At 33.3% G+C, this 12,586-nt stretch overlaps 1 long non-coding RNA gene across 7 annotated transcripts in view; it reads left to right on the top strand.

The window, feature by feature from the left end:
* LOC114650484 (uncharacterized) overlaps positions 1-12,586 on the top strand; it is a 605,078-nt gene that overhangs the window by 505,018 nt on the left and 87,474 nt on the right. The gene's annotated exons all lie outside the window — the stretch shown is intronic.

Raw genomic sequence — 12,586 nt, 5'->3', positions numbered from 1 at the left:
AGACTTTGGAGGCACAAACATAGAAATTGAGGCACTAAAGCAAAATAAAAACTTTTCAGACCTCTCCCAGTCTACACCTTCTACCTTTCCCTAACATGCACGTCTCTTCTTCCTCCTGACGTGAACTCTCATCCACTCTCTATCCGATTCTAAGTTCACAGGAGCAAAGGCCACTTGCCTCTTTTTTTGTTGGATCCCTGGACTACTTCCAAAGCCGCTTCCAGTCTCCTTGGAAGTATCTTTAGGTCAAACATAGCCTATAAAACCCCTGGGGTATTCTGCCCAGGGCTCCATTTGGTGGCCCCAGGTATCTCTGCTGAACTGCCTGCCCATTTTTAACTAAACAGTTGAAAGTGCAGGATTAATTTTAGTAACTTAAGTAAATAATTAAATAATTGCTCAGTGATGAAATACAAAATCTTTACTTTACATGAATTTAAATTTGACAAGTTTTGATTACCGTTTTCACAATCTAAAAATATATATTCAATGGTTTCTTTTTATTTGTTAAATTTAGAAAGTGGAATGTCTGAATTTTTGTCACAGCTATGAAAGTTTAAATAACAGAAAGAACAGCTACAAATACTGTAGGTAGATAATATATTAATACTGTATTTTTAAATGCCAGGCATGTTATTAATAAATATTTATCTTTTTTGACTTTATGGAAGTGGTCAACAGCGCAACAGTAGATATAATAACATTCAGCCATTTATTGAACCCATACATCCTCCAACTTTAGGGTTGCAGATAGCTGGAGCCTGTGACCATGCTGAGATTTAAATCTAGTCTCCTGGTGTTGTTGAGGTAGCAGTGTAATTACTACTCTCTCAGGCCACCCATTTAAAAAAACATATCAAAGGTCTAAAATAACATAGAAGTATTGATCCTGCTGTACTGTATATGCAGTAGTTTAGCATCCTGTGGTTTTTACTGGTTTGTTCCACTATAAAAAGTACTAAAATCACAAAGTTGCTGAATAACAGTTCAAGTCATGCCTTTACATACTGAGTATCTTGCATAATCTTTAATAGATTAATGAATGGTGTATAGCAGCGCTATATGTTGAGTGCATTTCAGCTAAGTATCCATGCTTCTGGGCACCATTTTGTTATAGTTCAGCCAGGGTTATTGACCTGGTTTAAGTTTTTTCTTGTATATTTAATTTGTTATTGTAGTTTCGATCTTACACTATTTCTGTTTTTGGTTTCCCTTTATATAAGATGATTTTTTTTAAATGTTTTTTTTAATTTATCTTCAAAGTTATAGTGTTTCTGTGTATTTTGTTTGTTCCCTTATATACCATATTTCTTGTGGGTAAAAACCAAACAGGGGAACATCCTGATGTCCCTGCCGACGGACCACCCTCAACCTTTATAAAAACTGAAGCTGAGAGGAGACCCTTCATGAGTTAATTGAAGTTTAGAGTGCATCAATAATTTATTGATTTTCTTGTTACTGGATTTTGCTTCTTTTTTTGTACATTCTGTCAGGTTACATATTGGGACTTTGCTCTGGATTGCCTTTTTAGGAAATACTTCTGCCTTATTTTTTGTCTTTTTATGCTTTTTTTTGTCTTTTAATCTTTTTTGAGATTCTGCCTTGGCCTTAAGCCAGAGTGTTTTTACAGTTTACCCTCTCCCTTGAAGGTTTTTTTTTTATATATTCGTGTATGTTGTACTGGCTTAAGTAAGTCAAAGCCGCTTGTGAAGTTCAGAGCCCAGGTAGGCTCAGAATGCCTGTTCTGACTTGTGCCTTTAGAATGTCTCACACCCTCATTGCTTTTAAAGTGTACTCAATACATAACACGTTGAATCGGTGATTCCATTCCTAACAAGTTTTGCATATAGATATTTAAAGTTTATAAGGTCATTGTTTTCATGTGTACAAAGAACAGTGAAATTCTTACTTGCATGGGCTAAACAACATTCAACACGCTGCCAATCTCTGGCACCATAATTAGAAAATATACTCTACCTTACCTCTAAACTTTTTGGATTTAAATAGAATTCTTATCTTAAAGGTGAAATAGAAAGGAGGTAAATAAATGAAGATTATATTGTAAGAAGTTGAATATTAATCAATGAGTGTTATACACGGACTCTATAAGGCAATAGATCAATTGAATGTGAACTACTGTGTGCAGTCTTAGTCACCTCTGTATCTCAAGGAAGCATAAAGTTTAGAGAAATCAACTACATCTCTGGACTGCAAACCCTACTTTGAAAAGCTAATGGATTAATAACACTTGGTTTAAACAAAAAAGTCTACATTGGGACCTAATCCAGATTTTTAAACATCTCCAAGGAATTCATAAATTTGATCAATTTGTTAATCTCTTATTTGAGGATACTAATGGAAATTATATTCAGAACAATGGAAGAAAAACAGGTCCTGGGCCCCTGCTGTACTCCTTGTTCACTTGTGACACAGCACCAACCCTCCTCATCAAATTTGTTGATGGCACCACCATTGTAGCCATGATCACCAAAAATGATGAGACTTCTTACAGAAAAGATATTTGCCATCTTATAGAGTGAAACCACTACAAAAGCCTTTCCTGTAATAGCAGCAAAGCCTAGAAGTTGAGTATAGAATACAGAAAACCGGAAGTTTAAGCATATTCCCATCTACGTCAAAGACGCCATCATGGAGAGTATTAGTAGCTCTAAGTGATGGTAGGTGATGCTGCTGGTTCCACTGGTCCAGCATCTTTGCTTTGAATTCTGCATCATCTTTGTGAAGTTTATATATTCCTCCTTGTCACCATGGCTGTTCTTTTTCAGCTGTCATGGTTTTTCTCAAAGAGACATTTATTGGGTTAATATACAACTCTGAATTGGCCCTACTGTCACAAAAGATGTTGTCTGTGTGTGAGTTAAGTAGGATTTGAATCAATTTGTGCACTGTAAGTTTTAGGAAAACTCTTGAAACTTAGTATGGCTATAGAAACATTTGAATGAATATAGTTGTGTTTTATGAAATTTTTGTTGATATAATGCATTGACAAATTAAGGAAAATATATTTTGCCCTCAATGGTTATAGTATACATATAGCAGTATACATCAAATACATACTCTTTTGAAGCTGTTTCACATAGGTAGGTCATATGACACAGGGATATTTCTTTTAAAAATCAGAAATATTGATCTTATTTCTGAATGCAAAGATGAAAATAGTTTTTTCATTGCTACTGTCTGTGGAGTTTGCACATTCTTCCTGTACCAGCATGGCCATGTTTTCTTGGAATCATGGTGCCCTCCTACATTCCAAAGACATATGTATTGAGTTGACTGGTACTTCTAAGTTGGCCCAATGCATGAATGTGCCATGTTATCAAGTGGAGTTTTATTCAGGATTGATGTTTGGCCTGTTGTAATGCAGCTGGGAAATTATCTCTTTTTTGTATAACGTATGGTGAAAAAAAAACAGATGGATTTGCTCAGGTTACTGTCTTTTTGGAAATGTCTCATAAGTCAGGACATGTCAAAAGAAGAAAATAAGCCGGTTTTTCTAAGAGCTATGAAAATGGTTAATTCATCTTGATTCACTATGAAAACTTGACCAGAGAAGCAAATTATTTTTGCTTCATTGTATGGTGGCACAGTCGCTAGAAGTGCTGTCTCACCTGATTACTGCCTGTGTGGAGTTTGAACATTTTGCCCATGTTTGTATGGTTATATTCTTGAGACATGAAGGATAGCTAATTGCTGACCCCAAAGTTGGCATGAGTATGCTCGTGATGGATTGGCGCTCTGCTCACATCAGTTTCAGTCTTGCACCTGATGTAGTCAGTTGAGAGACTTTTATTGCTTTAAATTTTGCCATTTTAAGGAAGAGGTGATTTTCTTGTTTTTTACGAATTTTCTTATGAATTGAGTATATATTGCAATAATACAGTAACAATTGTATCCCAAAGTTATCTAACCATTTGTCAGTCCATCTAAAAATTAGTGTAAATGGTGTTTTGTTTGATCTGACTTTTAACGTGAAATACAGTATTTCTGTAATTGCAGTGGACATATTTGCTTTCAGAAAGTCATCTTTAAGTATTTTTTTTAATTAAATTCATTGTTAAAGTGAACTCCTCTTCTAATTAGACTTCTATTTCTATAATCATATCTTAATTTAGCTTTACAATTTTTCCTGAGACAGTATAATAAATTACATTTTTTTGGTTGACTCAGTGCACCACTTTTTTATTCCAGTATTCAAATGTCATTCATATGTTTTCTGAAATGGCAAAAACAGGTCTCACTGGAAAGATTTGATTTTACTTAATCTTGGTTAAAATATAATTAAGACATTACAAATATTAAGATATTAAAGTTTTATTTAATATATTTATAATTCCACCATGATCTTGAATTTGTCAAGGCAGGTTTGAAAATGTTTTTGGTGCATGTTATTATTTATTACATGAGCCAAAGTTCATTATATACTATTAACATGAGTTATAAAGTATGTGGAAAAGGCTGTTTTTCATATTTTTTTAGAAATAACATTTGTAAAATGTACTATTTTACAGTACATTTTCTCATCAAGGTAATTTCATTAATAGATAATTCAGTAATTATCATTTGTATTACCTCCTTCAAGAGCTAAGACTCTAAATAAGGAAGTACACAATGTATGCAGTTAAAGTCATGAGAAGACAAATTATTCAGAAAAATCAGTTTGCATCCTCAGTAGGAAGGAAATCAGCTGCACTAGCTTGTCTCTGTCCAGTAAAGAGTTAAGAAGAAGAAATCCAGACCCAGACAGAGCACGGCAGGTCCCATGACAGCAGTAATGGAGCTGATTGATTATGGTCACTCGTTTAAGGTTGCTATTTAATTTAGTCGGCAATCCCTAAGGTGTTAAAATGCCTTAGTCCACAGGCCTGTGCAATTGAACCTGATCACTACTATTGAGTCTAATTAATAATATTTAATATAACAATGTCATTGCACTTTTGTGAATGTTTCATTTTTCCTAGTAAAACAATAGGTTATTATTAAGAATCGTGCTGGCAGTACAATGTACAGTACAGTAGAATACAGACAGTACAAGAGTGTCTGTTGTTTCTGATTCGCACAGCTCAGCAAACGCTGCTATTGGAGGTAGACTGGTGAGCAAGACATTTCAGCCAGTAGTTTGGCATGAGCAAAAAATCAATGGCTAAAATAGTTTTTTTTTTTTTTTTTTTTTTTTGCCTGATAGTCACGGTGGGATTGTGACATTAATACTCTATATCAAGGGCATTATGGGCAACTGAAAGGAAAAAGATCGAGAAAGGGCAGTGATACTGGAATAGCAAACTGATGCGGGTCAACCCAAGCAGATAAAGAACTGATGACCAGTTCAAGTCTGAGTGGCTGCAGAAAACTACCAATAGTCTCAATCTATTGCCAGCAATGAGCAGTCTGCCCTGAAAACATTCATGTGTTAATTTGTCTTTCCGGCAAGAATTGGTGAACTGAAGACATTTACTGAACTTGCCCAGGTGGAAATAACTATTTGTTATAGTGTATGCAAGTGTGTATGTGGGAGGGCTTTTCTCTGGAAAAGGTGCATTTTGCTGGTGAGAGCATTGTTTGCTAATTATATGAATATGGACGCTATATGTTGCATGCTGATGCTTTGCTATATTGTTAACTATGCAATCTGCAGTGTTGTATTATTATGATTTACTGCTTTGCTATTGCAATTTTTGTCTTTTGCCTTGTCCTTGAATAAAATATTCCTTCCAAGTTTGTTGTGATTGGCTACATTGTATTTATTTTTCTTTTTTCATGTTGTAATATTTTAGTGTGCGTAATACTATACTTACACACATGGATTTCTTTCTGTTTTTAACAGAAGGCTTCATTTTCACTGCAGTATGCTACTGTGTATTACAGTCTGGAATATCAAGCAAGATGAAAAATTGCGAAATTGTAAGGCAGATCTTGCTGTTTTGCTTGCTGTAGCACATGTTCTTTGTGCAGCTTTGACTGCCACGAAGATATTGACAAAGTTGCCCACATAATCCATTATAAATATCTTACCTTTGCCGTATGGTAGGTTAGAGTAAATGGTTCAGCCAGCATCAGTGGCTTTTGGGTTTTTTGAACTGCACTTTTTCAGTAAGTAATTAAAAATTAATTTTGCTAACTAACTGCATGGCACATGCTTTCAATGCAAATACACAAAGAGTACTTACATTTTTTTGTCTTTTTTTTTGTTCTGTTTGTTTTAATTCATAATGTGATCTTATTTGCAAGTAGTTTCTTCAAGTAACCTTGCCATGCTATTTTCTTCATTCGCTGCTTTGAATGTTCTGAAGCTGAAAAATGGCACCCCAGCTAGTAAACATCTTGCAGTACCTCCTGTGGATTGTGTGTCATCACTCTGTGTTTTAGTAAAGGTAGAAGAAAAACAGAAGGCTATTGGATTTTTGCAATTAGCAGCAATGTCCTGCAGTAATCAAAAAATTGCAAGGGTGCGAAGGACATCAGATTCTGGTTGGAAATTGACGGGCACTGTATCTTCCTGCATCTTCGTTTGGTGTATGTATGTGTAAACTCATGTCTGTGCGCACACCCGCATGTGTGTGTGTGTGTGTGTGTGACTATTTTCTGAGCTTCCTTTTTTCTTCCCGAGGCAGGAAAGGTAAGATGAAAATCTATGTGTCTCCCAGCCTTGTTTCATGACTAGATTTGAAGATCTGTCATATTGATTAATCAGGGGTGGGGGGGTGCGGGGGGGGCTTAGAGGTGCGGCAAGAGGAGGACTGGAGCTGCATACTATCTTATGGAAGCAAATTCTTTTTTTCTTCAGTGTTTAATAGATGCAGCAACTTATAACAATTAAGGGGGTGGGAAAATTGAGGTTTTAAAAAATATTATACCTTAATATTATACATAACACTTGAAGAAAGGTGAAGGAAAGAAAGCTCCTTTTTTGATGTGTTTGACCTATTTTAAAAAAAAAAAATTGCACAAGAGCTTCATGCAAATGCTGCAATCTCGGTGGGTTTGATCACAAGTGATGGATGTTGGTGAGTGAGTTAATGATGAGTGCAGTGGAAATGCCAGCCTATTTCACCCCCTCCACCAGCATAGCCTCTGAGTCAGCAGCCATTGTTTTTTGGCCTTTTGTTTGTCTGTTTTTTTTTTTTCTTTTGAGTTATCTTTTCTGAAACTATTTTTTATTTTAAAACGTGAGCAGTTGTAGCTTTAAGTAACGAACTGGGGGCATGTCTGCAGTTAGAAAAGACTCCCTGGCTTTCTTTCAGTGGAGTTTATCAATTGTTTATTCCCCAAACAATCTCCGTGTTGTCTGACTTAAGGGAGGGGCCAAACATGGCAAAGTACAATTTTCATGAAGAATGGAAATTACCTGAATCCCAATCTGTATTCTTTTTTTTTTCTATTTTTTAATTTTTTTAATAAACCTAATTTAAATAATCTGTCTCTTTTGCTGGGTAATAAAGGACATGAACTGCCTGAGTTACTGCTGGCTGACATCCTGACAAATTTTTCTGTTGCTTTAGCAAAGCATCTTCTACAGAAAAAAAAACTAATCTCTTTAGGATGTTCAGAGAGTAGATTTAATCTGTTGTTCGGCTTTTTCTTTGTTTAGTACTGTAACTTTATTAAAATTGAAAACTAAGTAAAGCCAGCCATGGAATACCTCTTTTACTTTCAAAAAGCTGAAGCGCAGCAAAGAAATGCACAGCTCAGATTTTCTTTCTCAGTCTCTCTGTATCACCAGTGATGAGGCCAGTGCTTTCAATGGTCTGGTTGATTTTGCGGACATTTGGAATTTACAGATGGGACCATCAATTTCAGCATTCAGATAAGGACCATGAAACTCGTCTGGGTTCTTTTATTTTTTATTCTGTGATTAGTGCTTGGTTATAGATTTGTCCAAAGGAAGATTTTTCAAAATATTGAAGATATCCTTTTTGCAAAAGGTTGCATTTATTTTTATCTTGGTCCCTGTTGGTCAGTCCAGATTTGAAAAAGACTGCTGAAGTGTGTGCATGTTCTCGCTGCAGTAGTGTACAGGTGCGTTTTCACTAGAACAGATGAATCAAATAAAGTTTCTGGAACGGGAGCTCAATGTCTACCTTTGTTTTTGGACAAAAATCATTTTTCTATAATGTTACTGTCAAAATAATTTTCTTTGAAGTGCACCTAAGCCCCTTAAACTTTAGGAGTCTTTTCCTTTTCTGTCTGAACACTTATGGATAAGAATCTTGAGTTTTTGTTCAACAGAAAATGGTCTGGATGAATGCAACAATGAGGAGAAAATTATTAGTGTTAGAGTTAAACTCAACAGCGCATGGCCCATATAGAAATTCTGAGTGGAGGGAAAAGGGAAATAAGAAATGCTGCACAAAGCTGCTCATTTTGTTATCCAGCAGGAGTGCAGTTCTTTGTAGCAGCTGACGTTATTAAAGGATTATCTGCAGCAGAGGATACATTTCTGGACACCAGTGAAGATATACTACTGTACTTCTCCTAGTCCCTGAGACCCTAACTTGTGAGCTCCTTCAATTAAAATCACAAGTTAGGCTCTTGGGACCTGGGCGGAGGGCAATTACAACTGCACTACAGCCATTTTTTAGGGTGGAGTTTTATAAGAACAGAATCAGTCCAAGATAAAACAATTGTGCTGTGTTTTATTGTAACTTTGCAAAACAGAGCCATTTTATTTTATAGTGTGTTTAAGTTTCCGAAAAAACTCTTGTTTCTATGTAAATCGATAAAATGTAAAAGAGAGAAATACAGTGACTAATGTGTTAATAATGCAACACCCTTTTAAACAGGTGATTGATCCATAGATGGTAATTCTAGCTCATTCCTTGATTACTAACAATTGGCAGCTTGTAAGTATCTAGTGTTGAGCATAACTGGACACGTAGTTACTGTATGTGAAGATGTGCATGTTTTGTGGATAAGTTTTAAGAGATAAGGTATCTTTTCTGTGCTTTTTTTCTGCTGCTTAAAATATGCACTGTGTTATACACATTCTTCCATTTTTTCATAACCCAGCAAAAGTTTTCTACTTAACATACCAAAATAAACGCACCTTAATGTAAAATTCATTTGGCTATATTAATTTGTGCAGTTTCTGTCAAAAAATATAGTACTAGTGTCAATCAAAATGTTAATAAAGTACATGATTTGTTAGCCTGCTGCTTGTTCACAAGTTTTTTTTAATTAGTTGATGTGTATAATATAGCATTGTTAAAATATTAAATAACCATTTTATTATAGGTCTTATTAGCTGTTTCTAGTGAAACAATGCCGGTTTCTTTTTACAGTGCATTTACATTGAATATGAAGTGTATATTTCTTTGGTGTTTTAAGTTTAATTTAAAAGGGATTAATAGTTCTTTTGACACTGGTATTGAAAAAAACTAACAAAATGCAAAATATTACCAGCTTCGGTTCTTAAAGAATTCTGTTTGGTTTTAAAGAATGCTGATTTTTTTTTTTTTTTACTGTACTTATTATGACAGCATATTTTTATTCTTTTAATGTCTTACTTTGTACTTTGTAAATCCTTTAAAGGCTGTGCACCCATGTGAGTACACATAATATCTGCATAGTTAACTAAGCAAGACATATTCAATTTAAACATTAATGAAGTGTTTCCTGTTAAAGTTTTTAAACTAAAATAAGTGTTATTTTTGTCATGATCATAAAGGCTAATCTTTAAAAATGTTCCAGTCTATGAAAATGATCAACAGTTTGGGACTATTTTAAATAAAAATGCATCCTGTTTCTAAATACGGTAAAGTGAAACTAATATATGAAGTCTTTGGACACATAATTGAACTACTGTTGAATCTTCAGTGGAAATGCATACTTGAATCAACAAACTCTGTCATCTAAATTTTGAGTGTCAGTTGTCTATTTGATTCAAGAAAAAATATTTAAAATATTGTACTTCACAACTACATTAGTTAAGTTTAAGTATTCTGGTTTTATGAAATGTTTACTTTAAATACATTTGAAATCTTTGAATGTAATATAGTGCCATTTATCTAAGCAATAGAAAGGTTTGATTTTGTTATATTCTATTATGCTTTTATTGCTTTAAAAAAAATTTTCATAGGACTGGCAGATGTACTTCATTGATTTGGACACAGTATAAAACAAATCTTTCTTCTTTGTTATAGCCTTCCCTTGCTCATTTGTTGTGCATTTGCTGGGATTTAATTTAAACTGTGTGTTGCATAAGCTAAATGTACAACAAGAATGATGGACCTCGATTAATGTATTTAAGATTAAGTTTTTTACATTTACAATAATGCAATATCTATTCAGAGTGAATTGTTTTTCTTAAAAAATCAATTAGCTATTTTATTTCTTTGGTGTTTATATTTAGCTTTAGAAAACCAAATGTGGTGTGCTCTGTTAACTAAAAAACATTGGGTGACATTGTTGAGCCCAAATAGATCTTATGACCAGAGTTCATTAGTTAACACAAAGTGTACAATATGACTTAGCTAGCCATATCACCTCCTAAAATAAATTCAGCTAGTTTGTTGTCTGTCTTATATTAAAAAAAAAGTTTTTTATGGCGGGCTTGTAGAGTTAATTTCAAAGAAATATATTTCTACCTATAAACATGTGTTTAGCAGTTAGGATTTGTATCAAAGTGTCATATCAAATTATCAATAAACTGATAGGACTCATTGCTAGCAGTCTTTGACAGGGAATTCAATGAACTGATTGATGCATCTTGCCTTGTGCTGACACGTTAACTGATCCCTTTGTCAGCAGTAAGCAGGCAGCTTTCAAATTAATGTGATACTGATAAAAATACATACTGTGCAAAAAATGTACAAATTACACAGTGAATGATTTTCAGTTTTAACAAAAAGATACTTCAGATATTTTGTGGTTAGTGTCAGTTTTGCTTTTGCATCCATACTATATGAGTTTTTTCAAAAAATAAACTAAAAGTAAACTAAATAAATATGCTTCTTCTTGAGGTAAATCAATAAAACAAGACAGATACAAAGCTTTTATCACCTCATGTCTGTTCACTTCTATGTATTTTACATGTATTACAAGGATCTGAAACCTTGCTAATACAATTCAAGATCAAAAAGAAATGAAGTCCATCGAAGCAAATTGTAACAAGGCAGTACAATAGCTATTGAACTCAGAAACTTTTTGGTAGGTCTAGAGCAAAGCAAGACACTTTTACTGAGTGGAAGAAGGACAATTGATAGCTTATTTTGGGAAGGCCTTCTATGTGAGGCAATATTTAGATAAATCCATTGAGGAGGCAAAACTTCATAAGGAAACTATTTAGTTGTGACAAATGGCAAATTAGTTGAAGCAGTAAAGCATTGACTTAAATTACAAATTAACATGATTTTGGGAATCGTACTGTGATTAGACCCTTTTATTTTGAAGATGATGCATATAAATAACTATTATTTCAATGCTGATATTCAAAATATTTTAAACAAAAAATTAAATTTGTCAGTAAAGACACTTAGTAAGTGACAGCTTTTCAGCCTTTAAATGCACTCTATTTAAATTTCATTAGTGAAAAATTGTCCTAAATTGGTTTGTATACATCTTTTTTGTGAATATTCAACAGTTCAGTGCTGAATAATTTAATCTAAATGTTTGCTAAATACCTAAATTTGAGTCTATTATTAAAAGATCATTCCTTAGCCTTTTCAAAGAAGATATGTTTTAAACTACCATTTAAAGCATTATACATTAAGTTATTGACAATTAAAAGATTTTTTATTTTGTTAATCAAAACAACATTTTCCTACACAATGACAAAAGTTATTTAATATCCTCAGTGTCTTTAAGTTTTATGCATTTTGTTATTAAAAAATCTCAGACAAAATAAACGAGTGGGGAATTAAATAAGCAAAAATTAAAAGAAGGCATAACTAAAATTTAAATAATAGGGGGGTGAAGATACACTGAAATATACTTGAATCGCCCTGTGAAATAATAAGAAATATAAATAACTAAAATATTAATATGACTAATGTTACAATTGAAAAATGTTTAATACAGTAATTTGATTGAATGTTTTATGGTTAAACTGTGTAAATACAGGAAAAACTTTTTTGTAGCTACAGTAGGGCTTATTTTATGTAACAAGTACTAATAATGTATGTATTCACCTTTTTGTATATTGTGAGTGAAAATGTTTAACTATAGAATGTTCACTTTTAGATCAAGTTATTAATAAATAACTTAGTAAATACTTAAAAGCTGTGCAAGTAGTCTTTATTTCTGATGACTTTTTCTGCTTTTTACTGAAGTTATATTTTAGTTTGATTTTCTTTTCTTTCAAATGAAGTTATGTTAAGGAAAGTCTTGAAAGTATTTTTCAGAAAATAGAGGTTAAATAAAGAGATTGTAATGCAGATTATTCTTAATCATAATGTTTTATATTTTTCTTTTTGTGTAAATGTGCTGAAGTACTGTTCAGAGTTCATGACTGATGCTAGGGATATTTTGAGTTATTTCAAAATACAGTAAATTCCCATTTCTAAGATCAATGAGTATTTTAGATAATGTAGCGCATGAAGTGCAAAAATAAAAATTTAAAAATAAGTATAAA

This window comes from Erpetoichthys calabaricus, chromosome 4, assembly GCF_900747795.2.
Source record: "Erpetoichthys calabaricus chromosome 4, fErpCal1.3, whole genome shotgun sequence".
Taxonomy (NCBI): Eukaryota; Metazoa; Chordata; class Cladistia; order Polypteriformes; family Polypteridae; genus Erpetoichthys; species Erpetoichthys calabaricus.
The sequence above is the reverse complement of the archived record's forward strand: the minus strand, read 5'-3'. Positions and strand labels throughout refer to the sequence as shown.